Here is a 27,726-nt window from a genome sequence, read left to right as displayed (position 1 = left end):
GAAGACCTGTCAGGAGGCTCAGGATTCTGCCGGCTGAGCCAAGGAAGGCATCCTGGGAGGACCCAACAGAGCCCTCCCTGGGAGACTCAGACAAAGCGCTCCAACGGCTCTGAATCTTCATTAAAGATTCAAGGAGTCCCGGTGACCAGAACGTCAGCCCAGGAGATCACCCTTCTCCAACAGAGGCGGCCCGGGCAGCCCCAAGCACCGAGGAGTCCCTCACATGCCCAGAGGCCGTCCGAGGTTTGCTCATGGCTGGAGATCCCTGCCTAGGAGCCAACACCTCTTCCCTTGGGGAACCTAGGCAGACATTCAGAGGGACAGCCACGGAGAACGGAGGAAGGCCCTGGGTCGGAAGGAGGGAGGACTGAAGAAAAACCATCGGCTGGAGGCCCAAGGAAGACCTTGTGACTCCAAGAATGTCGCCTGCGACCCATCCTCCAAAGTAGGCTTCATCCCAGTTGGCCCTTGCTCAGCAGCCCACACGAACGCACACCGGGACGGGGCTCGGGGCTGGGAGGACGGCCAGCCACAAACCAGCTGCGTGTCGAGACGCAGAGAAGCACATTTTCTCCCTGTCTCGCAAACAGGGCTGTCAAGGGAACCCAAGGAAAGATTGGAAGAGTCCCCAAGAAAAGGGCAAAGCAGTGATCAGGGCTGGTTTTCCGAGGCTCAGCTAGCTAAGCGCGGGACTGGCTGGGTCTGGAGGGCCGGGGAAAATCAGACCGAGCTCTAAATCCCAGCCTCCTCACTTTTGCCATGGCTGTCCCCTCTGCCTGGCAGGCTGTCCCTCCTGACCTCAGCGTCATGTTAGAGCTCTCTCTTCCCCAGTGCACATTTTGTATTGAGTCGCCCGTGTACGTGTGAAGAACCACACATCTTTAGGGTCTCGGGTGTCTGCTTTTGCGACGTCCCTCCTCACTGGGTTACCGTGGCGGACTCACTCACCGTCTCCACCTCGGTCTCCTCATCTATAAAACGCTAAGGAGACCCAGAATGTAAGAATACCTCCAAGGCCCCGGCTGTATCAAAGCACGTGGTGCACTTTTATCCGTTAGGCAAAGAAAATAAAGATCGGAGGAGGAAAGTGTTCATAGCAAACGTGTGGGTGTCGGCTGACAGCCCCGGGTCCGCCCTCTGAGCCCTCCACAGACTAGTCACCAAACGCACGTGTGCTGCATCGCACTAGAAAAGCATTTGCCCCGTCCACCTGGCAGGGCTGGGTGAGGGCCCCAGGACATGATCCCTTCTCACTTTCTTCCACCTCGTTTGTCTCCTCCTTTCTGAGGAGGTTCAGACAGAAACAGGCTATGGCAGGAGCTGAGTGCTTGGAGCCTGCACTGAGACAGGCAACAAATGCTACCCAAGAGGGCAGGCTTGAGGCGTGAGGGGGTGGGCTTTCCCAGGCCTGCCCCAAGAGCAGGAGCTGTATAACGAGGGCTCAAAGGGAGCTCTCAGGGGCGCCTTCCCGATGCATCAGTTAAGTCTGCTGAGAGACTCCGAGAGGATGAAGGCTGACGGCCACTGCAGCGCCTCCTGGTGGCTTTTACAGGTCAATTCACTGAGTCCGGGAGACAGACTCCCAGAGGAGCCCATGTCTTTTTTTTTTTTTTTTGGTTTCTTTGTTTTGTTTCTTTTTTTTATTATTAATTTATTTTGATTTATCAAAAATCACTTCCATAAGCTTTTGAGTTTTAAATTTTTCTCCCCCTCCCTCCCCACCACTCTCCCCAAGACGGGGTGCAATCTGATATAGGTTCTACACATACATTCCTGTTAAACATATTTTCACATTAGTGATGTTGTAAGTAAGAATTAGAACCAATAGGAGGAACCAACAGAAAGAGGAAACAAAATGCAACAGAAGAAAAACAACAACAAATAGTAGGCTTCGATCTGCATTCAAACTCCATAGTTCTTTCTCTCGAGGTAGACAGCATTTTCCATCACGAGGCCTTTGGAGATGTCTTAGATCCTTGTATTGCTGAGAAGGGTTAAGTCTATTAGTCATTGTACAACATGGCTGTTACTGTGTAAAACATTCTCCTGGTTCTGCTCACTTTACTCTGCATCAGTCCATACAAGTGTTTCCAGGTTTTTCTGAAGTCGGCCTGCTCATCATTTCTTATAGCACAATAGTATTCCATCACATTCATATACCACAGCTTGTTCAGCCATTCCCCAATTGATAGGTATCCTCACAATTTCCAATTCTTTGCCACCACAAAAAGAGCTGCTATAAATATTTTTTGTACATGTGGGTCCTTTTTCCATTTGTATGATCTCTTTGGGATATAGCCCTAGAAGAGCTATTGCTGGGTCAAACTGCATGCACAGTTTTATAGCCCTTTGGGCATAGTTCCAAATTGCTCTCCAAAATGGTTGGATCATTTCACAACTCCACCAACAATGTATTAGAGTTCCAATTTTTCCATATCTTCTCCAAAATTTACCATTTTCCTGTTTCATCATGTTAGCCAATCTGATAGGTGTGACGGGGTATCTCAGAGTCATTTTGATTTGTATTTCTCTAATCAATAGTGATATAGAGCATTTTTTCAAATGACTATAGATGGCTTTAATTTCTTCCTCTGAAAACTGCCTACTCATATCCTTTGACCATTTATCAACTGGGGAATGGCTTGTATTCTTATGAATTTGACTTAATTCTCTACATATTTTAGAAATGAGGCCCTTATCAAAGAGACTGGTTGTAAAAATTCTTTCCCAATTTTCTACTTTCCTCCTAATCTTGGTTGCATTGGCTTTGTTTGTGCAAAAACTTTTCAATTTCATGTAATCAAAGTTATCCATTTTGCATTTAGTCATGTTCTCTATCTCCTGTTTGGTCATGAATTCTTCTGTTCTCCATAAATCTGACAGGTAAACTATTCCTTGCTCTCCCAGTTTGCTTACAGTATCAGTCTTTATATCTAAATCATGAACCCATTTTGACTTTATTTTGGTATATGGTGTGAGATTTTGGTCTATGCCTAGTTTCTGCCATATTCTTTTCCAGTTTTCCCAGCAGTTTTTTTCAAAGAGTGGGTTCTCATCCCAGAAGTTGGAGTCTTTGGGTTTATCAAATAATAGATTACTATAGTCATTGACTACTGTGTCTTGCATATTTAGCCTATTCCACTGATCCACCACTCTATTTCTTAACCAGTAGCAAGCAGTTTTGATGATTGCTGCTTTATAATACAATTTAAGATCTGGAATGGCTAGGCCACCTTCCCCTGAATTTCTTTTCATTAATTCCCTTGATATTCTGGACCTTTTGCTATTACTTTTTCTAACTATAAAATAATTTCTGGTAGTTTGATTGGTATGGCACTGAATACGTCAATTAGCTTAGGTAGAATTGTCATTTTTATTATATTAGCTTGGCCTAGCCATGAGCAGCTGATGAGGAGCCCATATCTCGACAGAGTAAGCAGAGTGGCATGGAACTGGAGGATGGGAAGGCAAGAATCTTGTTTCTCTCTCTCTTAAACCTCCTTCACAGGTCTCCTTCACCCCTCCTCTAAACTTACTTGCCTCCCTTCATTCCTGAGTCTGCTCTGCAGACTCTCATCTCCCTCCTCGCCAATCTCCTGGCCACCCTCCCTGGAGAAACCTCCACTCAAAGGCATCTCGCTCCTAACTGGGGACTGTCAATCCATACTACTATTTCAGGAGGGGCCTGAGCAATGGGCCACCATACTCCCAACAAGCTCACAAGCCATTTTATCCTGCCCATGAATGGGTACCCTTCCCCACCTACAACTCTTCCAGAGTTCTCTCTTATGTGTTGAATTGTCCCATTGGAATGGAAGTTCCTTGAGGACAGGAATCATCTGGTTTAATTTTATAGGTATCCATAGCACTTAACAGAGTGCCTGACACATAGGAAGTGCTTAATGAGTGTTTGATCAATGTATCCAGCTGGCCATTTATTTATCTTTAAAAACAAAGTTAACCAGTGACTATTTTTTAGTTGGGGTATAGTTACTAGGGATTTACAATTGGGAGGAGGCACCTGAAGAAGTGATTCCTTCCTGTATCACTGACTTGTCATGGTGGAGGGGCATGGGTAGCTCAATTGAACTATGAGCTACGCCATAAAAGGTTGCCCAAGACAGACAGGTCATACTAGAGAGTTCTGATAAAGGGTGACCCACTGGGGAAGAAAATGGCAGAGTCATGGACAGTAGCAGAAGGCAGGAGGGCCTGGCATGCTATGGTCCTTGGGGTCATGAAGACTCAAACATGACTGAACAACAACAAAACTGAGGAAGAAATTCCTCAAGGAAGAGAAAGAGATTCAACATTGAAGGTTTTATTTTTTCTCAAAGTTCTGTCTTTGCATGGGGGCTCGAGATGTGTGTGTGTGTGTGTGTGTGTGTGTGTGTGTGTGTGAGAGAGAGAGAGAGAGAGAGAGAGAGAGAGAGAGAATTACACATTCCTTAACTCTACATCCCAGAGGGAAGAAGGAACCTATATAAACAACAAGTCAGTTGTAGGGTGAGAGGCAAACAGGAGTAGCTGAAAAAGGCTGACCCCCACATTCCCCTTTACTTCTACAGAAGGACCTGTGAATAGTTAACCTGGAGAAGAAAAAAAGGAGGAACATGATAACTGCCTTCAGGTATTTGAAGGACTACCTCATGGAAGAGGGATTCAGAATGTTCTCAGTGGCTCTGGAAGGCAGAACTAAGAGGCTTGGGATGGGGGAAAGTTGCAGACAGGGAGATCTTCCTAAGGACTAGCTGCCCCACCTCTGGACACCGTCATTCCCTATTGCTGGAGGTCATGCTCAGGCCCACTGAAGAAGTCCAAGATTGACTCAGTGGTCTCCAAGGTCCCTGCCATATGCAGGGCTCTATGCAAGGGGTTCACAACCTCATCAAGCAATACTGCCTGGCATGACATGCGGGGACCATTATTTCTTTAAGAATCGGGATGCTGATCATCAAAACTGCTTGGTACTGGCTAAGAAATAGAGTGGTGGATCAGTGGAATAGGTTAGGTATGCAAGACACAACAGTCAATGACTATAGTAATCTACTGTTTGATAAACCCAAAGATAAGAAGTCACTAACAAAAAAGTGCTAGGAAAACTGGAAAAGAGTATGGCAGAAACTAGGCATAGACCAACGTCTTACACCCTATACCAAGATAAATCCAAAATGGGTACAGGATTTGGATATAAAGACTGATACTGTAAGCAAACTAGGAGAGCAAGGAATAGTTTACCTTTCAGATCCATGGAGAAGGGAAGAATTTATGACCAAATGAGATAGAGAACATTATGAATGCAAAATGGATAATTTTGATTACATTTAATTGAAAAGTTTTTGCACAAAGCCAATGCATACAAGATTAGGAGGGAAGCAGAAAACTGGGAAAGAATTTTTACAATTGTGTCTCCGATAAAGGCCTCATTTCTAAAATATATAGAGAACTGAATTTTATAAGAATACAAGTTTACACATATTTATGTATGTAAAATGTATGTAAAATACAAATTTATAAGAATACAAGTCATTCCCCAATTGATAAATGGTCAAAGGATATGAACAGGCAGTTTTCAGAGGAACAAACTAAAGCAACCAATAGTCATATAAAAATATTCTAAATCACTATTGATTAGAGAAATACAAATCAAAATGACTCTGAGGTACTACATCACACCTATCAGATTGGCTAACATGACAAAACAGGAAACTGATAAATATTGGAGAAGATGTGAGAAAATTGGAACTCTAATACATTGTTAGTGGAGTTGTGAACTGATTCAACAATTCTGGAGATCAATTTGGAACTATGCCCAAAGGGCTATAAAAATGTGCATGCCTTTTGACCCATAAATAGCACTTCTAAGGCTGTATCCCAAAGAGATCATGCAAATGGGAAAAGGACCCACATAGACAAAAAAAATATTTATAGCAGCTCTTTTTGTGGTGGCAAAGAAATTGAGAGGATGCCTATCAATTGAGGAATGGCTGAACAAGTTGTGGTATATGAATGTGATGGAATACTATTGTGCTATAAGAAATGATGAGCAGGCAGACTTCAGAAAAACCTGGAAAGCCTTGTATGGACTGATGCAGAGTGAAGTGAGCAGAACCAGGAGAACATTGTACACAGTAACAGCCACACTGTGCAATGACTGACTTTGATAGACTTGACTCTTCTCAGCAATGCAAGGATCTAAGATAGCTCCAAAAGACTCACAATGAAAAATGCTATCCACATCCAGAGGAAAAAAAACTATGGAGTCTAGATGCAAATGAAATCATACTATTTGCTCTCCTTTTCCTTTGTTGTTTTGTTTTATTGCTTCATTCTTGTGGTTCCTCCCACTAGTCCTAATTGTTCTTTATATTTTGACTAATAGGAAAATATACTTAATATGAATGTTTAAGTAGAGCCTATATCAAAGTGCATGCCATCTCAGGAGAGGGAGACAGGGAGGGAGGGGGAGAAAATTAAAAACTAAAAATCCTATGGAAGTGAATGTTGAAAACTAAAAGTAAATAAATTAATTATTAAAAAAGAATTGGGACACTGTGCTATTTGTTGCATCTATTTAGCATTTATATCATTTCATTGTTTGGGTGCCTTTTAACAAGATGTAGTTTCCCTTATCACTTTTAACTAGGTCTATTTTTGCTTTTGCTTTGTCTGAGATCAGGATTGCTACCCCTGCTTTTTTTACATCAGCTGAAACATAACAGGTGCTATTCCAGTCCCTTATTTTAACTCTATGTGTCTCTTTGTTTCAAATACATTTCTTGTAAACAACACATTCTTGTATTCCGCTCTCTAATCCATTCCGCTATCTGCTTCTGTCTTATGAGTGAATTCATCCCATTCACATTCATAGTTGTGATTGCTAACTCTCTCCATGCTGTGTTTCTTCTGTTTAGCCTTCTTTTTCTCCTATCCCTCCTCTAAAATGTTTTGCTTCTGACCCCTGCCTTCTTTTATCTGCCCACCTTTTATCACCCCCTCCTTTTCTTTATCTCCTTCCTCTCCTACTTCCTTATTGGGTAAGATAGATTTCTATTACCAATTGAATATATATGTATATATACACACAGACATATGTATATATATGTGTGTGTGTATATATATATATATATTTATATATACACATATACACATACACATATTTCCTTCTTTAAACCACTTTAGATGTGAAGTTCAAGCATTGTTCGTCCTCCCTTTTTTCCCTTCCACTACAAAAGCTTTTCCTTGTACACTCTTTCATGTGAGATAATTTACTCCATTCTTCTTCTCCCTTCCCTTTTCTCCCCAGGCATCCCTATTTCTCAACTATCCATTACTTTTATATCATTCCAACATAACTGACTTACTCCCACATCCTCTTTCTATGTTGAATCCTTCTAATTGTCCTAAAAATGATAATGTTCTTAGAAGTCACATGTATCATCTTCCCATATAGAACTTTATTGAACCCCTTATGATTTCTCTTTCATGTTTAACTTTCTATGTTTCTCTAGGTCTTATGTTTGAAAGTCAAATTTTCTATTCAGCTCTAGTCATTTCATCAGGAATGCTCGAAAGCCCTCTATTTCATTAAAATATCCATTTTTCCCTTGAAGAATTATACTCAGTTTGGCTGGGTAGGTGGTTCTTGGTTGTAATCCCTGTTCTTTTGCCTTCTGGAATTTCATATTCCAAGTGCTTCACTCCTTTAACATGGAAGCTGCTAAATCTTGTGTGATCCTGACTGTGGCTCCACAGTATTTACTTTTTCTTCTGGCTACTTGAAGTATGTTTTCTCTCTTTGACCTAGGAGCTCTAGAATTTGGCTGTAATATTCCTGGGAGTTTGGGGATCTTTTTTTGGGTAGTAATCAGTGGATTCTTTCAATGTGTATTTTACCCTCTGGTTTGAAGATATTGGGTCAATCTTCCTGATAATTTCTTGAAATATGTCAGGGCTTTTTCTTTGATCATGGATTTCAGGTGGTGTAATAATTCTTAAATTGTCTCTCCTCAATCTATTTTCCAGGTCAGTTGTTTTTCCAATGAGATATTTCACATTTTCTTCTATTTTTTCATTCTTTTGACTTTGTTTTATTGTCTCTTGATTTCTGGTAAAGTCATTAGCTTCCACTTGCCCAATTATAATTTTTATGTAATTATGTAATTTTCATGTAATTATTTTCTCTATTGAGTTTTTGTACCTCTTTTTTCCATTTGGCCAATTCTGTTTTCCAAGATGTTCTTTTTTTCAGTATTTCTGTACCTCATTTACCAAGCTGTTAATTGTCTTTTCGTAATTTCCTTCCTTTGCTTTTGTTTCTTTGTCTAATTTTTCCTCTACCACTCTTATTTGAGTTTGAAAATCATTTTTAAGCTCTTCCAAGAATTCTTGTTGGGATTGTATCCAATTCACATTTTCCTTTGAGGCTTCGTTTGTAGCTGCGTTGACTTCATTGTCTTCTTCCCTGTCACCATAATAGATTTTTACAGTCAGGCTCTTTTGTTGCTGTTGTTATTGTTTACTCACTTTTCCACTCTGTTTCTTGATTTTGAAATTTATGTTAAAGTTGGGCTCTCTTACCATTGTGGGGAGAGTTACTATATTATCTCAAGCTTTAGACTTTTTCACACTTCTGTTTTCAGTGACAGTTCAGGGGAATGAGAAGTGTTCAATGCTTCCAATGTGGTGTGATCTGGGGAGAGGTGTGGTTATTGCTTTCTTGGTTTACACCCTGGTCCTTATCCAGGAAGGGCCCCTAATCCCTTGGGGTTGTAATTAGTACCGCTCCTCAGGGCCCCCCTCCTCCACTCCTATGGAATTGGAAATGATTGAGGCCAAGATTTCAACCCTATTTAGGGATAAGTGTGTAGAAGCCAGAGATGTTTTCTCATCACCTGGGTCTAGAGAGGTGGGGAGTGGGTTGAGGGGAGAGGGATCTTGGAGCACTTCCAGGGCACTGGGATTCTAGGTTCAGTCCATCTCTTAGATTCTTGCATGACGCTGATCCCTAGAGGAGCCCAATGGCTTTCTCTCCCAAATGATTGTGAGTCATTTTAATCTAGTTCCAAAGGAACAAAGATATGACAGAGGGAGGAAAAAAGACACAAAGTGGCAATCAGCTCTGACAAAACACAGAGTGCAATTAGGGTCAAATGGAATGTCAACATCCGAGCAATGGGTACATCTCACCCATGACACACACTGACAGACTTTGTCAAAAAACACCACAAAAGAATGACCTGAAACTCTCACTGACTGGTTTCCTAAAATGCATTGTGAATCATTCTAATGAAGTATATGCATTTATTTTGGTATATCTGTTTTATATTTCCTCAGAAATGAGAACTAGCCAGGACTTGTCCATGGGTGGGTCATAACAACACAAAGTCTTAGCTTCTTTTGAGAGCCTGAAGTCACAGAGACAAGAATGAAAAACAATTGAATTTTTATGTGTTTTTTTTGGGGGGGGGGGGTTGCAATGAGGGGGACAGTCAAGGTTCTTGGTTTTTCTTTCCTCCCTTTTCATAAAATAAACTAGGATTCGCCAAAAAACTTGAAAAAAGTCTAAAACACTCCTTGTCTCCCTCCTCAGTGCCTATTAAGTACATAAAATGCACTAGAATTCGATTGACTGAGCAGTGAGTCATAAATGATAGGCTGTGGTAACTGCTCTTTGCTTCATGGTGGGGTGTTGGGATCTTCAGTCAGTCCCTTCCCTTCACTGGTCTCCACTTTCCTCCCTTGTACAACCAAGGGTCTAGACTAGGTCCTGTCCAAGTGTGCTGTCATCTCCAGTCCCCGTGGTGTGACAGTCCCACAATTCACAGGACTCAACCTCTGACCTGGCTAGCCCACGGAGATCAAGCTTCCTCTTCGCAGCTCCTGCTGGGAACCGTCAGTCTCCCTCACCATAGCTGTTGCTGTGATGTGGCTTCTTCTCTGGCGTCTTCTCTCCCCCAAAAGACTTTGGGAAGGTACTTCAGGGCAGAGGCCATACTGTAGATTTCTCCCACCCCTGGCCCCCGGTCATACCCAGCCCATGACCAGCTCACAAGAGCTCAGTAAATATTTATCAAGTTAAATTCAATATATCCTAACAATATGGTCCTTTGACTCCAAACCCAAGATCTGAAACCAGATGATCTGACTTCACTGTATTCACGCATCCGCTTAGGGCTTTAAATTTTCAGAGGCATTTGGAGCCTCCAAACACCTTACTATCACCTCTATTTTATAGATGATGAGTCTCGAAGATCAATGATTTTTCTGGGATCATGTCAGAGGCTGGATTCGAACCCATCCACTTCCATGGCACTCCATCCACTGTGACACCACAGTCCCTCATAGAAGTGGATTGGAGTTATTAAGCACCTACTAGGTGCGAGGCTCTGTGGTGCTTGATCCTGAGGATAGAGTGAGGGAGCTGTGACCCAAGCCCTGCCTTTGAGAAGATTACAACGCATTGAGAACAAGGTAAGGGCTCCCATAGCTACAGCACAAGAGAGGGAGTGAGATGGGTGCGAAGGAGAGGCCTGGGCAGAGAGAGACCAGGGAGATCCAAGGAAGAAGAGGCCTGGCCACGAATTCAGAGGCAAAGCCTGCAGGGAAAGGGTGCGGAGCCAGGGGAAGTGAAGACTTGGGCTGAGGGGGTGGAATCTGCTCCTGTTGTGGAAGAGGGATCGGGCTTTTCCTGCTGCCTCCACATGACAGAACTGGGAGCCTTGGGGGGAAGTCACCGAGAGACAGATTGTTGGGGAAAACTCCCCAGCACGGAGAGCTGTCCAAAAGAGACCAGTGAGCAACATGTCACTGTAGGGCATTGTGGAGATGCCTGTCCAGGGCCAGGCCTCTAAAGTTCCCTCCAATCGGTGATTCGAGGATTCCAGTTGGAGCCTGGCCAGACTCAAAACCAACTATCAAGCATGTATTCATCACCTACTATGTGCCATGCCCAGTGGACACAAAGACAAAAGGAGCTAACCCCTGACCTCAAGGAGCTGACCTTCTACAGGTAAGTCAATCTAGGAGATGTTTGTAAAAATTCATGGTGGAGGGGATGGTGGGAAAGAGAATCAAGGAAATTGGGGAGGGCTTCTTGAAAGGACACACGCTATTTCATTCCTCAAAATCATTTTGTGGTACCCCACAAAACACACATTTCTGACTCCAAAATCCAAAACTCTTTGTTGTTGTTGAATCATTTCAGTCATGTCTGACTCTCCATGAGCCCATCTGGGGTTTTCTTGGCAGAGACACTGGAGCAGTTTGCCATTTGCTTCTCCAGCTCATTTTACAGATGAGGAAACTAAGGCAAACAGGGTGAAGGGACTTGCCCAGGGCCACAAGCTAGGAAGTGTCTGAGGCCGGATTTTAACTCAGGTACTCCTGACTCCACAGCCAAGACTCTATCCACTGTAGCACATAGCAGCCCTCAGAGCCCTTTGCAAACTGGCTTTCAGCTACCCTTGAAGACCATGAGAGCTCAGAGGTGGAAGGAGCCCTGGAGATCTTCTAGTCCCACCTGCACCTGATTAAGAATCCTCTCCACAAAGTGCACAGGCCGTCGAGCCCCTGCTTGGGTGCTCTCAGTAATGGGCAGCGCGCTCTTCGCCCTTGCCTCCTTTTCTTGTCTCTGTTTTCTATGGTCCGTCCCTCAGGCTGGTCCAGGCCTCTGAGGTGTCTGATCAGATCTTGTCCCATGCTTGGAAAGGCTCCCGTCATCTCCCTCTTCTACAAAGACTGACCCAAGGCCAGCTCTTCCAAGAAGCCCCCCCGACCACCCCAGATGAAAGGGTCTTTTCTTCCTTGGATCTCCCTGGTCTCTCTCTGTCCAGGCCTCTCCTCTGCACCCATCTCACCCTCTCTCTTGTACTGTAGCTATGGCAGCCCTTACCCGGCCCTCAACGCATTGTAATCTTCTCGAAGGCAGGGCTTGGGTCATAGCTGCCTCACTGTATCCTCAAGATCAAGCACCACAGGACCTTGCACCTAGTAGGTGCTTAATAATAATCATGAAAAAGTCTGTTGAATTGAATTGAATCATTTCTATGTGAGGGGAGTAACCAGGGAATGCCCGGACCTGCTGGATGGAAAGAGAGCATCCCCCGTCTCCTCAGGCCGTCAACTTCAAAGGGTCCTGGGCTTTCCCTGGCCATCCTTGGGACATACACTGATAGACTTAAATTTGGTGAAAAACTCTTGCTCCAAACAGCCCAGCCCAGAGCCATCCATAGGCAGTCTGTTACCATGGAATCCTGCATGATGTCACAGACTTAGCATTCCGAATACCATCAAGCCGGAGAAGAAATGTACAATGGGTGTGGGAAGAAGCAAACATCTGTTTAAACAAATCATCTTCAGCCTTTAGGAGATGAGTCAAGACAGAGTCTCGAAGAAGAAGAAGGTGAGTGTCCTGAGCAGGCAGGCTCCAAGGCCAGGAAGCAGCTGCTACCTGGCCTGGCTATGGCCTCAGCCTCGGCTACCTGTGGAAAGGGAGGGAGAGGAGGAGAAAAAGGAAGGAAGCAGCGGAGGAGAGAGAGAGGAGAGGGAGAGAGGGCGGGGTGCAGACAAAGGCAGATGCACAGCCACACCAGGCCTCCCTGGACTTCTCCTCATGAACCTGACTGTGATGGGGTCTCTGGAGAGGAAGGATTCTCCAGCGGTGTAACATGAGCTTAGGAAGGATTCCTGTCTCCTTGTGAGAAGGGGCCCAAGATGCTTACACCTAGGGGGACCAGGGACAACACATTCAAATGGGGTCCTCTTCCCAAGGAACAAGGAGCGCAAGGGAGCCTTGGATAGACTTCGGGAGAGGTGGCGCTAGGGGAGCAGCACCCACTGTGATAGAGACAGCACCAGGAGAAGCCCTCCATGGCCAGCATCAAGCAGGCTGAGGCTTTCTCCTAAGAATCCCAGGAACAGGCAACCCAAGGGTGGCCCTGCCCGCTGCCCTAGGAGTCCTGCCTGCCTCCACAAGTGCAGAAGCCCACAGACTCCTCTGATTGATTATGCACCCTGGCTCACTCAGCCGTTCTTCCAGAAGCCTCTCTCAAGCAGGTGCTAAGCCCTTAAGCAAACTCCAAGAAGAAATCTTGGCTTGCTTAACCCCAGATAATAGGAGACTCAGGCTCACCAGTTAAATGGACATTTCTACAACTCTGTTACTGTTCCTTGCACAATTATGGAATCATAGAAGCATAGAATGCTAAGGTCCAAGGGGCCTTTAGTAATCTTCTTATACAGATGAAAAAGAAAGACTGAGGCTCACCACAAAGAGAAAGTGATTCTCTAGAGTGTTAATACACTTCTAGAGGCAGAGATGCCTGAAAAGGTTGATCTCTGTCAGGGCCAAGGCAGGGAACAGTGACCGAGGGAAAGGAAGCCCTGGAATGAGAGCAGGTAGGGCCCGAGCCTCTGCCACAGCTTCTGTGCTGCGGCTGTCAGGGCGAGAGCCCAAGAATGAAAGGGCTTTTGGTCTGGGTACTTACACATCAGAGGAGCTGGTCTTTCCAGCTGCTTGTCACAGGTTCAGCTCATTTCTTCAATCGGATTGTGGTGTCCTTTCAGGTAGGGCCCACTCCTACTTTTTTGTACCCCCAAGAGTACCTAGCACAAGGATGGGCACTCAATAAATACTCTGACAATTAAGTTGTATAGAAGAAGCAAATTTCAGATTGAGTCAATGATCCAAATCATTCAACCTCTCCTTCCCTTCCTCCCTCCCCTAAAAGATCACTTTTTCTTTAACAGTTTAGATACTTGTCTTAAGTCTTCAAGATGAAATTCTCTGGGGGTGACAGGCTGTATCTGACCAGACCCAGACTTGGAGCCCGGCAGGCACTGTTCAGGCCATGTCCCACCCCAAGCAGTCCGGTATATGTGCATCACATATCATTTGAGAGTGAAGGGGAGAAGAAATCACACTGGGGCTTATCCCCGAGACTGATCAGGATGGGCCAGTCTCAGTGAAGTCAGTGGTGTCAAACTCAAGACAGAAATGAGGCCCTCTAAAGCATACATGATCATCCCTGCCAGTGTATATCAACTTAGAAAACCACCTATTAACATTATCTGTTCTTTTGTATTTTACTGATTTTGTTAAACATTTCCCAGTTACACTTCAATTTGGTTTGGTGGACGTCTTGACACCTCTGATCTAAATCACCATCCGTCAGTGAGACACCCCAAAGGGTCTTTATGCCTGACTCCAGCAGGATCTGTGCAAGGTGGGGTGGGGTGGTCATCCTCACAAGGCACCCTATTACTTAGAGAAACCCCCATGGCTGCTAACTAGGCTACAGCTTACATAAGGGCTAAGCACCCCTCTCAGGCCTCCCACCAACCCCCTAGATATATCACCATCCACGGTGGACAGATGAATATAATGGTAAGCAGGGCCGCCTGGTGCCTGCCAGGCATTCTTAACTTCTGCTCACATTTGGGTTAGGCAGGCTTTGACCAAGGGTCTTTCCCTTCTCATGGGCAGAGAGCAGCTCCCTTACTGGGGGCGGCAAAGAGAAGCCACCGACCAACAGCTCTGTTTGCCAGAACTGACGTTCTCCTCTTTACCAGCTAACTCCCCCCTCCCCCAGCCCCTGCCCGACCCAAAGCAGGACGATGTTCTGCTGACAAGACGCTCTCTGGTGAGACTCCTCTTCATGGAAACACCAATGGAGTTAGTCCTGTGTGACTACATAGACTGGTGGAAAGCAATAGGCAAACAGCTGCTTTCTTTCGTTCATTTACCAGGCAATTCTCATCAATAAAGAAAAAAAATGTTTATTACTACTTATAAATCAAATTGGTAAGCATTTCTAGGTACCCACTGTATTCAGGAACTGTGCTCAGTGCTGTGGATACATGAAAGGGGAGAAGGTGGCCCCTGCCTTCAAGGAGCTCACAGACTACCAGGGGAGAGGAGAAAATATGCAAATAACAGGGCACATACAAGCTTGAGAAACAGGCTCCAAATGGCACAGGGGAAAGATCTGCTAAGTGTCGATGATCAGGAATGACAGGAAACATCTGGTGACCTTGAAGCCGTCTCCCATTCCCATGGAGCCCTGCTCCTTTGGAGGCTTTCGAAGAAAAATGCTCCAGCTCCTGCCCCTGAATCTGCTGGTAGCTGTCCTTGTCCCCCATGCTCCAAAGAGAAGATGGCCCTGGCCCTCTGTGCCTGATTTCCTTGGCCTCTTTCCTTAAATTCAGTCTCACAACAATTTCAAAAGCCCTTACTCCTTCCTGACCCCATGGTAGCAAAACAGAAGACAGTTTCTGCCCTCAGGCTGCAGAGTTCACTAGGTGCAGACAACATCACTCCATAGCATGCAATCAGCACTTAGGATGTGCCAACCCTGGAGAAACTGAGAAAGGCAAAGACTGGGTCCTGCCTTCAAGGAGCTGAGTTTAATGGGGGAGACGATAAGTAAACAAGTGTGTATAAGCAAGATCTGTACAGTATAATTGGAAGGCAAACACCAGAGAAAGCACTGAGCAGAGGGTGAGAGGACCCAAGAAAGGCTTTTTGCAGAAGGTGAGATTTAAGCTAAGCCTAGGAAGCTCAGACGTTGAGATGAGGATGGAGAACATCCTGGGCATTTTGTGAGATGAGGAGGGAGGATGCTCTGGTGCAGCCAGGGAAAAGGCACAGAGAGTGAAGATGAAGTAAGGGATGTGTGTGAGGAGTGTGGAGGAGGCCACATCCCTGGACTAAGGGTCTGTGGGGGGCAGAAGGAATAAGCAGGCTGGTGGGGCACAAACAGGCCTGGTAGTGAGGGGCTTTAAAAGCCAAACAGGATTTTCTATTTGACTCTAGAGATAGCAGGGAACCAGTGGCATTTAGTGAGAAATCACCTTGGTAGCTCAGGCAGGCAGAGCCTCTAGCAGGCTATGAAAATAGTCTAGGAAGAAGGTGATGATGCCTGCCCCAGGGTGTTGGCACTGTTGGAGGAGAGAAGGGGACCTAGAGGAGAGATACAGATAAACGGATACACACATAGAAATACATTTATATACATACAATTCGTGTGTGTGATATTTGTATTTGAGGAGGAAGGGGAGGGCACATGATCATTGAAAGGGATGCAGATTGCTCCTACAGGAGCCTGCAGCTACAGATTCTAGATGGTACTGATCAGGAAAGAGTCCACTGAAGGCCGGTGAACAGTGCAGCCAAGGCAAGGATGCAGGCAGTTCAACTGATGAGATAGAGGCTAAGGGGATGGGAGAGAAGAGGACAAGTCAAGCTTGGGTGCCTGGAAAGGGGACACCCTCAACAGAAATAGGGAAGTGAGCTTGGACATGACTGCGGAAGATGGGAAGACACGACGCTGTTTTGGACATGCTGAGTTTGAGCCAACTACGAGATGTCCCTCATTGTCCAGTGAGATAAATATAAAAGAGAGGTGGCGATGCTGACTGGAGCTCAGGAAAGGGATGACAGCTCAGTGTCTAGATCTAGGAGTCTTCCACACAGATGTGATCATTGAACTCCCATTTGATGAGATAGCTAAGAGAGGGTGAAGAGATGGAAAGGACAGAACTGGGGGCAGCTCGGGTTAGAGGGTGGTGGCAAAGAGCATAAGCCTGGAAATCAGGAGACCTGAGTTCCAGCTGTCAGGGTCTCCCCCTACTTTCATGTGTGATCTTAAGTAGGCCCCCCTCCCCTCTCTCCGTCTCAATTACCCCACCTGTAAGATGAGAAATCCCTCCATCTGAAGTCAAGGAGCTACAACAGTTGACTGCTGGAAAGGCTTTTCCATCTCAAGTGTCATGTCATTCATGTAATTCCTAAAGGAAGATATCTCTGTTTCTTTTGCTCAGTATTTATCATGGTGAAGACATTATTAAATAAGGTAATTCCCGTTGAAGAGAATGGGATCTCTTCTCTGATATGATGCATCCAAAGAGCCACAGGAAGTAGGAAGATGAACTACAAAAATGGGCATTTTACATGCCAGGGGAGAACTAAAGCCTGTACAATTCTTGGCAAACCCTAAAGCAACGCATAAATTCCACCTGCTGTTATTCAGAGATGCCAGCATCCGGGAGCTGGGGGGATGCTCGATGGTTGTCAAGTACAGCTCAAAGCCCCGAAGAATTGTGATGACAGTGCCCATGAGAGGTGGTCAGCCAGCCTCTGAGTGGCAATCTCCAGCCTTGGAAAGCCCATTCCCTTTGGGATGGTTCTAATTATTCTCTCTTCTTCTGAATCAAGTCTATTCTTTTCTTTCTGCCATGCCCTTGCTCCTGGGTCTAACCTCTGGGACCAAACAGAATAAGTCCAATCACACATTCCATGAACGCAGCTGTTGTGCTCACACATACTCCTTTCCCCTCCCCCAAGCCTCCTGTTCCCAGCTTAAACATACTCTCTTTCTTTTTTCAACTAATCCTCACATGGAATGGCCACAAGGACCTTCACTACCACGGATGTGCTCCTCTGGATAATTCAATTTATCAGTCCACAGGCACTTATAAAGATGCTACCATGTGCCAGGTCCTGTACTAAGTGCTGGGGATTCAAAGGCCAAAGAGAGTCAATCCCTGCCCTTAGGACCTTCTGCCCTGATGGGAGATACCATGGATGTACAGAAGCATAGAAAGAATAGATACACAGAGGAAATAGAGTCACCTGGAGTGAGACCCTGGCATGAGTGGGATCTACAAGCTTTTGTGTAGAAGGTGGTTCTAGAGTTCCAAGAGTCAGACGTGAGGAGGGGAAGTGTTCTAGAGCTGGGAAAGAGTGAGAGTAAAGGCTGGAGATGGATGACTAAGGGTTGTACTCGAGGAGCAGCAAGCACACCAACATCAAGGGATTGTACAGGGTCCGGAACCCAACACGATGCTCCTGATGCAGTCAAATCGAGGCAGAGCATGGTGGAAAAATCACCTCCTTATTTCTGAATGGCATGCTTCTCTTCTAGTAGCTCAAGATTCTATCACTCTCTTGGCGCCATCTTAACCAAGCGACTCATAAGGAGAGGGCAGGCCACATCACTTTTTTCAAATGTCCTGATACCCAACCACACCTCTTCCATCCTCTATCTGCAAAGCCATTTTTTTTTACCCCAGGTTCTCCTTTCTGCTTTTCCTGTTCTCTGTCATCTCCTGATTGTCACAGTGGCTCTTTAACAAATCAACCGATAAGCATTTATTAAGTGCCTACTATATGCCAGACACTGTGCTAAGTGCTGGGAATGCAAATTGAGGCAGAAGACAGTTCCTTCCCTCAAAGAGCTTACAATCTAATGGGGGAGACAGTGTGCAAACAAATCTATACAAAGCAAGCCATATACAGGAAAAAATTAAAAAAAAATAATTAGGGAAAGCACTGAATTAAGAGGGGTTGGGAAAGACTTCCTGTAGAAGGTGGGATTTTACTTGAAAGTTAAAGGAAGGCAGAGAGGTTAGTAGTTGAAGTGGAGGAGGAAGAACATTCCAGGCCTGGGGGACAACCAGAGAAAATGCCCAGAGATGAGATATGGAATGTTTTGTTCATGGATCAGCCAGGAGGCTGGTGTTACTGGATCGAAGAACACAAAGAGGAGAGTACGGTTTAAAAAGATTGGGAAGGGAGGGGGGTGCTGAGTAATAAAGGACTTTGAATGTTAAACATAGCATTTTGCACTTGATTCTAGAGGTAATAGAAAGCCACTGGAATTTACTGAGTAGGGGGAGGAGATGCGCAGACCTGCACTTTGGGAAAATCACTTTTGTGACTGAAAGGTTGGTTGGTGTCCTTCGTCCTCAAGGAGGACCAAAATGGCATCACTATGCTAGAGTAAGGGAAAACGTGTCCAACTGTGGCTGATCAGATCAATATGAGCTCAGAATGTTCTACCACAGGTCAGGCACAAATAGTCCACATAAACATTTGGAGTGGATTCTCTAAAATTTGTTCATCTCTCATTTCTTTTGAGCTACTTCAATTCTGCTTTGCTTATAGAGCTTGGAAGATGAGCTGGAGCGAGGAGAGACATGAGGCAGGCAGATCCCTAAAAGCTATTGCTTCTAATCCAGGTGTGAGGGAATGAGGGCCTGCACCAAGGGCATGGGGGCAGTGTCAGAAGAGAGAAGGGGGCAGATTAGGGAGATGCTGCAGAGATAAAATTGAAAGATCTTGCTTTGATATGGGGTGTCAGACAGTGTCTAGGAAGATTCCTAGATTTTGAGACTGAGAGCCTGAGAGACTCATAGAATGGGGGTGCCCTCGGCAGTAACAGGGAAGCTAGGGAAGGGGGAGGATTTGGGGGAAACATCATGAGTTCTATTTTGGAAATATTGAGCTTCAGATGTCTACTGACCATCCATTTTGAAGTGTTTGAAAGGCAATTGGAGATGTGAGATTAGAGAGGTCAGCGGAGAAACTGGGGCGGGGAAGGTAGATGAATCATCAGCCTAGAGATGGTAATTAAATCCATGGGAGCTGCTGAGATCACCAAGTGAAGTAGGATAGAGGGAAAAGAGAAAGAGGGCCCAGATTAAACCCTGAGGGACACCTATGCTTAGAGGATGTGATCCAGAGCAGGATCCAACAAAGGAGACAGAGAACGAAAAGTCAGAGAGGAGGAGAACCAGGAAAGAGGGATGTCCCAAAAACCTAGACAGAAGAGATTACAAAGGAGGAGAGAATGATCGATGGTATCCAAGGCTGCAGAGAGGTCAAGGAGAAGGAGGACTGAGAAAAGACCATCAGATTTGGCAACTAAGAAATCACTGATTACTTTGGAGAGAACAGTTTTGGTGGAATGATGAGGTCAGAAGCCAGATTATAATGGATTAAGAAGAGAGTAAGTGGAGAGAGAATAGAGATACCTATTGTAGATGTAGATTTTTGAGGTGTTTAGCTGCAACCGGTAGAAGAAATATTATTTGATTGTCTATGGTACCTTTTAGCAAAATGTAGTTTCCCTGCTTATATCTTTTAATTAGGTCTACTTTTACTTTTGCATTGTCTGAGATCATGATTGCTACCCCTGCTTTTTTAAAATTTTTTTTTACTTCATCTGAAGCTTAATAGATTCTATTCCAGCCCTTATTTTAACTCTGTGTGTGTCTTTCTGTTTCCAGTGTGTTTCTTCTAAACAATATATTGTTGGATTCTGGTTTCTATCCATTCTGCTATCTGCTTCTGTTTTATTGGTGAGTTCATCACATTCATAGTCGATTACTGTGCATATCCCTCTATCTTATTTTCTTCTCTTTATTTTTCTCCTTTTCTTTTTACCCTGTCAAAAGTCACTTTTGCTTCCGACTACTGCCTGCCTCCCTTAATCCACCCACCCTTTTATCACCCCACTTCTCTTGTCCCCTTCCTTTCCTACTTCCCTGCTGGGTAAGATGGATTTCTATACTCAATTGAGTATGTATATACATTCTCCCCTCTTTAAACCAGTTCAGATGAAAATGGGGTTCAAGTATTGCCTCATTATTTCCCCTTCCATTGTAAATGCTCTTCTTGCTTGCCTCCTTCATGTCAGACAATTTTATCCATTCTTCCTCTGTCTCCCCCTTCTTCCCGTACATTCCTCTTTCTTACCTCTACATTTGTAGATCATCCCCACATAATCAATTTATGCCCATGACTGCTATCTGTATGGACTCCTTCAAACTGCCCTAATATTGATAAAGTTCTTAAGAGTTACATGTATCTTCTTTTTATTTGGAAATGTAAATATTTTAACTTTACTGAGTCCCTTATGGTTTGTTTTCCACATTTTTTATGTTTACCTTTTAATGCTTCTTTTGAGTCTTGTATTTGATAGTCAAATTTTCTATTTAGCTTTGGTCTTTTCATCAGGAATACTTGAAAGTCCTCTATTTTATTGAACATTCATTTTCCCCCTTGAAGCATTATATCCAGTTTTGCTAGGTAGGTTATTCTTGGTTGTAATCCTAGCTCCCTTGCCTTCTAGAATATCATATTCCAAGCCTTCTGCTCCTGTAACATAGTAACTACTAAATCTTGTGTGATCCTGACTGTGCCTTCATAGTATTTCAATGGTTTCTTTCTGGCTATGTAAAGTATTTTCTCTTTGAACTGGGTATTCTGGAATGTTGTTTGGTGTTTTCATTTTAGGATCTCTTTCAGGAGATGACAGATGTGTTGCAGTTTTATAATGTGTTGTGGCAAAACTGTTTCAAAGAATTCAGAATCAGACCACCTCTAATCCAAGTATAGGTATTTATTGAGATTGACACCTCTCATGAAGTGGGCTATGATCCAAGAGGAACCAGCAGCATAGTCAGACAACACAGGCAATTTATAGTGTTATGATGCTAATTACACAACAGAAATTATGAATGTTAAAAAGGCAGGGGGGATTTGTTAAGGGATTAGATAATGGGGAGGGGTCCCTTTTATGGTTCAGTAATCAAACATCCTCATTGTGCTGCCCTCTGATTGGCTAGCTATTGTGGTCCTGTCTGGTCAAGATGGATAGTTAGGTATTGTGGTCCTGTCTTGAGCTAAATGGATGATGTGATTGTGATTTGGACACAAGAACATACCTGTTCAAACGTGTGGATTGGATCTGGGGGCAGTAGCTAAGTAGGGGCAGTAGGCTAACTAGTTAAAATATTGACATTACATGCTGTTCAGTGTGGCCCATAAGGAAGTTAGAATATTGGGGCTAGGGGCAGCTTTAGGATTCCATCAGGCAGATTCTTTCAATTTCCATTTTACCTTCTGGTTCTAAGATATCAGGACAGTTTTCCTTCACCATTTCTTGACATATGATGTCTAGGCTCTTTTTTATCATAGTTTTTCATAGGTAGTCCACAATTCTTAAATTATCTCTCCTCAATTTATTTTACAGGCTAGTTGTTTCTCTGAAGGAATATTTCATCTTTTCTTCAAAATTTTTTAACTTTGTTTTATTTTGTCTTGATAACTCATGGAATCATTACCTTCCACTTGCCCAATTCTTAATGTTAAGGAATTATTTCCATTAATAAACATTTGTACCTCTTTCCTTTCAGTCAATTCTATTTTTAAAGGAGTTATTTTTAGCAGTGGAGTTCTATACATCATTTATCATTTAGCCATTTTTTTTTTTTAGGAAATTGGGGTTAAGTGACTTGCCCAGGGTCACACAGCTAGTAAGTGTCAAGTATTTAGTCTGAGGACAGATTTGAATTCAGGTCCTCCTGACTTCAGGGCAGGTGCTCTATCCACTGCGCCACCTAGCTGTCCCTGCCAATTTTGTTTTAGTGTGTTATTTTCTTCAGTATTTTTGTGCCTCTTTTGTTGTTGTTGTTCAATCATGTTCAATCTGTTGTTCAATCTTCCTGACTGCATTTGGGATTTTCTTGGCAAAGATAATGGGATGATTGATTTCCTTCTCCTGCTCATTTTACAAGTGAGGAAGCTGAGGCAAACAGGGTTAAGTGATTTGCCCAGGGTCACACACCTAGAAAGTATATGAGACTGGATTTGAACTTACAAAGATGAGTCTTCCTGACTTCAGGTCTGGCACTCTATCCACTGTGACATCTAGTCTCTTTTCCCAAGCTGTTAATTGTTATTTTGTAATTTTCTTGTTTTGCTCTCATTTCTTTTTTTTCCCAAATGTTACTCTATCACTCATTTAATTTTTAAAAATTTTATATATATATATATATATATATATATGTATGCATATATGTTCTTTCTACAGCTTTTCCACAAATTCCTGTTGGGTTTTTGTACAATATGCACTTTTCTTTAAGGCTTTGCTTGTAGCTGTTTTCCACTGATCTCTTCTTCCAAGTTTCTGTCTCGATCTTCCTTATAATCCTACCAACTTTTTTATGATCAGGTTCTTTTTTGTTGTTGTTATTTCATGATTTTTCCAGCCTATATCTTGACTTTGACCCTTACGTTAAAGTTGGACTCTGCTCACCTAGGGTGGAGGGGTACAGCACCATCCCAAGCTTCAGGCTTTTTAATGCTGCTATTTTTCAGAGCTAATTCTGGGATTTTGGAAGCTTTTCTTGTTTTCAAGGTGGTATGATCTCAGACAAAGTGTAATCACTGCTTTCCTGGTCTGTGCCCTGGTTCTTAACCAGGGCTATTGCTTGTGACTACAAGCACTCCACTTTACCCTGGAACTAAAATTTCCACTCTTCTTTCATCTTAAACCCCTTTAAATAATGTGTGATCCACTAAACTGGTCTCTATTCTGTTCCCTGAATGAGACACTACATCTCCTGACTCTGGGCATTTTCTCTGGTTGTCCTCTAGTCCTAGAATTCTCTCCCTCCTCATCTCTGCCTCCTGAATTCCCTGAATGTCCAGTTAAAACACCACTTTCTACAATAATCATTTCCCTATCCACCTTAATTCTAATATCTCCCAAGCAGCAGAGCCAAGAAGGTAGAAAAAAGGCGAGGAATCTCCTGAGCTTTCCCAAATTCCTCTCCAAGCAACTTTATTATTATTTTTAGTTTTCAACATTCACTTCCATGAGATTTTGAGTTCCAAATTTTCTCCCCATCTCGTCCTTCCCCCCACCTCAAGATGGCATGCATTCTGAATACCCCTAATCTGCCCTCCCTTCTATCTCTTCCCCCCTTCTTGTATCCCCTTTCTCTTCTATTTTCTGTAGGGCAGGATAGATTTCTATACCCCATTTCCTGTGTATCTTATTTCCCTGTTGCATGTGAAAACATTTTTTAAACTTTTGTTTTTAAAATTTGGGGTTCCAAATTTTCTCCCTTCCTCCCTTCCCACCCACCCTCATTGAGAAGGCAAACAACTCGATACAGGTTATACATGTGTAGTCATGCAAAACACTTCCATAGTAGTCATGTTGTAAAAAACTAAGTATATTTCCCTTCACCCTATCCCACCCCCCATTTATTCTATTCTCTCTTTTGACCCTGTCCCTCCTTAGAAGTGTTTGCTTCTGATTACCCCCTCCACCAATCTGCCCTCCCCTCTATCATCCTCCTCCTCTCTTGTCCCCTTTCCCCCTATTTTCTGTAAGGTAAGATAGATTTCCATACTCAATTGAGTGTGTATGTTATTCTCTCCTTAAGCCAAATTCAATGAGAATAATATTCACTCATTCCCCTCTCACCTTCCCCCATTTCCCCTCTACTGTAAAAGCCTTTTCTTGTCTGTTTTATGTGAGATAATTTGCCCCATTCTACCTCTCCCTTTCTCCTTCTCCCAGCACAATCCCCTCTCATCGCTTAATTTTATTCTCCAGATATCACCCCTTCATCTTTAATTCACCCTGTGCCATCTATCTATCTATCTATCTATCTATCTATCTATCTATCTATTGATCTATCTATCTATCTATCTCTATCTCTGTCTCTCTTTATCTATCTATCTATCTATCTATATACATACATATAATTTTTTTCCCTCCAACTACTCTAATACTGACAAAGGACTCATGAGTTACAAATATCATCTTTCCATGCAGAATGTAAACAGTTCAACCTTAATAAGTCTCTTATGATTTCTCTTTCCTGTTTACCTCTTCCATGTTTCACTTGAGTTTTGTATTTGAAGGTCAAATTTTCTATTCAGCTCTGGTCTTTTCATCAAGAATGCTTCAAAGTCCTCTATTTCACTGAATTTCCATTTTTTCCCCTGAAGGATTATGCTCAGTTTTGCTGGGTAGGTGATTCTTGGTTGTAATCCTATCTCCTTTGCCCTCCAGAATATTATATTCCAACCCCTGCGGTCACTTAATGTAGAAGCTGCTAAATCTTGTGTTATCCTGATTATGTTTCCATAATACTTGAATTGTGTCTTTCTGGCTGCTTGCAATATTTTCTCCTTGACCTGGAAACCTGGAATTTGGTTATAATATTCCTAGGAGTTTTTCTTTGGGGATCTCTTTCAGGAGGTGATCGGTGGATTCTTTCAATTTCTATTTTGCCCTCTGGTTCTAAAATATCAGGGAAGCTTTCCTTGATAAGTTCTTGAAAGATGATGTATAGGCTCTTTTTTTGATCATGGCTTTCAGATAGTCCAGTAATTTTTAAATTCTCTCTCCTGGATCTATTTTCCAGATCAGTTGTTTTTCCGATGAGATATTTCACATTGTTTTCTATTTTTTATTCTTTTAAATTTGTTTTATGGTGTCTTGGTTTCTCATAAAGTCACTAGCTTCCAATTGCTCCATTCTAATTTTTTTAAAAAGTATTTTCTTCAGTAAGCTTTTGGACTTCCTTTTTCATTTGGCCAATTTTGCTTTTTAAGGCATTCTTCTCTTCATTGGCTTTTTGGACCTCTTTTGTCATTTGGGTTAGGCTATTTTTTAAGGTGTTATTTTCTTCAGTATTTTTGGGGGTCTCCTTCAGCAAGCTGTTGACTTGTTTTTCATGATCTTCTTGCATCACTCAGTTTTTCCTCTACTTCTCTTTCTCGTTTTTCAAAATCCTTTTTGAGCGCTTCCATGGCCTGGGACCAATTCATATTTTTATTGGAGGCTTTGGATGCAGGAGCTTTGACTATGTTGTCTTCTTCTTTGTGACCAAAGAAAGATTCTATGGTCTGACTCTTTTTGTGCTGCTTGCTCATGATCCCAACCAATTACTCGAGTTATAAACTCTTTGTTAAGGTAGGAGTCTGCTTCTAGTGTGGAGAATGTACTGTTCCAAGCTTCAGGGGTTTTGTGCAGCTGTTTTCAGAGATACTTCTAGGGACCTGAAAATTTTCAGTTCTTCCAAGGTGCTATGATCAAGGGCAAGGTGTTTACTCCTTTCCTGGCCTGTGCTCTGGTCTATGAGTAACCACAAGCCCTCTTTTCTATCTTGGAACTGTGAAGAGGATTCTCTCTCCACAGTCAACACAAGCTCCACCATGCCAGCACTCCTCCTCACCCCAGGATCGTCACCTAGAACCGTGACCCAGATCCAAGCATGGGCAAAGCAAGAGAATCCTGCACCAGCAAAGAGATCCCTGCAATCCCCCTCTAATCAGCCACTCAATTCCCCCTCAGTCTCTGGTCTGGAAGCTCAGGAGGCAGCCACCACCCTGGGGCCCAGCTTCGGGGAATGGGGCTGGGACCCCACGCTTCTCTCTCACTTCAAACACAGACTTTTCCTAATGATCTTCTAAGTTGTCTTTAGTGTTCATGGGTTGAGAGGTCCAGAAACTGCCCCAGCTGCCCGTGATTCAGTTCTCTGAGGGCTGCTCCAGGTTCACTGTGGCCTGTGCACCCACGCTAAACTGCATTCCTCTCCCAGCCCGGCACAATATACCTTTCAGATCACCCATCCAGGTTGTCTTGGGCTGGAAATTTGATTCACTCTTTTTGTGGGTTCTGCTGCTTTAGAATTTGTTTAGAGTCATTTTTTAATAGGTATTTGGAAGGGTTTGGGGGAGAGCTCAAGTAACTCACTGCTTTTACTCCGCCATCTTGTCTCCGCCCCCCCCCCCCAAGCAACTTTAAACAATACTTCAAAACAAATTCTGGAGCAGCATAACCCATAAAAGGATAGGGTAAAACAATTTTCCAGCCCAAGACAGCCTAGAAGGTCAGCAAGAAAGGTCTGTTGCACTGGGGTGAGAGTGAAGCTCAGTCCAGCACAGGCAACACCTCAGCAAGCCAGCAGCGGGCCTTGGGGACAATGGAATTGGCAGTGGCTGCCAGAGCTCTCAGGTCACAGGTGGGAAAAGAGTCTAACAACTGGTCAGAAGGAGATTACAAAAGTCTCTTTGCAGGCACTGGGAGCAAGAATTTGTTGTATTACCCACATGTGGATCTGGATCACAGTCCTGGGTTACAATCCCAGGGTGAGGAGGAACACCAACATGCCAGACATTGCAGCTGCAGGGAAGCAGGACCCAGATTACAGTTTCAAGGCAGAAAAGAGTGCATGTAATCACGCACAGACTAGAACACATGCCTGGAGAGCAATGACCACATCTCTCCTTAGATCCAAAATAGAAAACTGATCTGGAAGAACCAAAAACTTATAGACCCCTCCATAACTAGCTCTAAAAGCAGTTGCACAAAAATTCTGAAGCTTGGGACAGTGACCCCTCCCTCCTCAGGAGCAGAGCCCAACTTTAACATAAAGTTAAAAGTCAAGAAATAGTCTGGAAAAATGAGCAAACAATAAGAAGAAGCAGATCCTGACCATATAAAATTACTAGGGCAACAGGGAAGATCAAAACACAAACTCAGAAGAAGACAACAAAATCAAAACCACTATATCAAAAGCCTCAAAGAAAAATGCAGAAGCTACTAAATGTTCTATAATCCTGTGTCTCCATGATATTTGAATTAATTCTTTCTGCCTGTTTGTAACATTTTCTCCTTGGCCTGCGAGCTCAGGAATTTGGCTATAATATTCCTGAGAGTTTTCATTTTGGGATTTCTTTCAGGAAGTGATCCGTGGACTCTTTCAATTTCTATTTTACCCTCTGGTTCTAGAATATCAGCACAGTTTTCCACGATAATTTCCTTAAATATGATGTCTAGGATCTTTTATTTTATCATAGCTTTCCAGTAGTCTAATGATTCTTAAATGATCTCTCCTTAATCTATTTTCCAAGTCGATTGTTTTTCCAATGAGATATTTCACTCTATTTTCTTCTTTTTTTTCATTCTTTTGATTTGGTTTTATTGTTTCTTGATGTTTCATGGAGTCATTAGCTTCCAATTGTCCAATTTTAATTGTTAACAAATTATTTTCTTCAGTGAGCTTTTGTTTATCTTTTTTTCCCACTTGGACAACTCTACTTTTTAAGGAGTTCTTTTCTTCAGTGAAAAAAAA

This window comes from Vombatus ursinus, unplaced genomic scaffold, assembly GCF_900497805.2.
Source record: "Vombatus ursinus unplaced genomic scaffold, bare-nosed wombat genome assembly UNPS02010980.1, whole genome shotgun sequence".
In the NCBI taxonomy this organism is placed as follows: domain Eukaryota; kingdom Metazoa; phylum Chordata; class Mammalia; order Diprotodontia; family Vombatidae; genus Vombatus; species Vombatus ursinus.
This window is presented reverse-complemented; position numbering follows the sequence as displayed.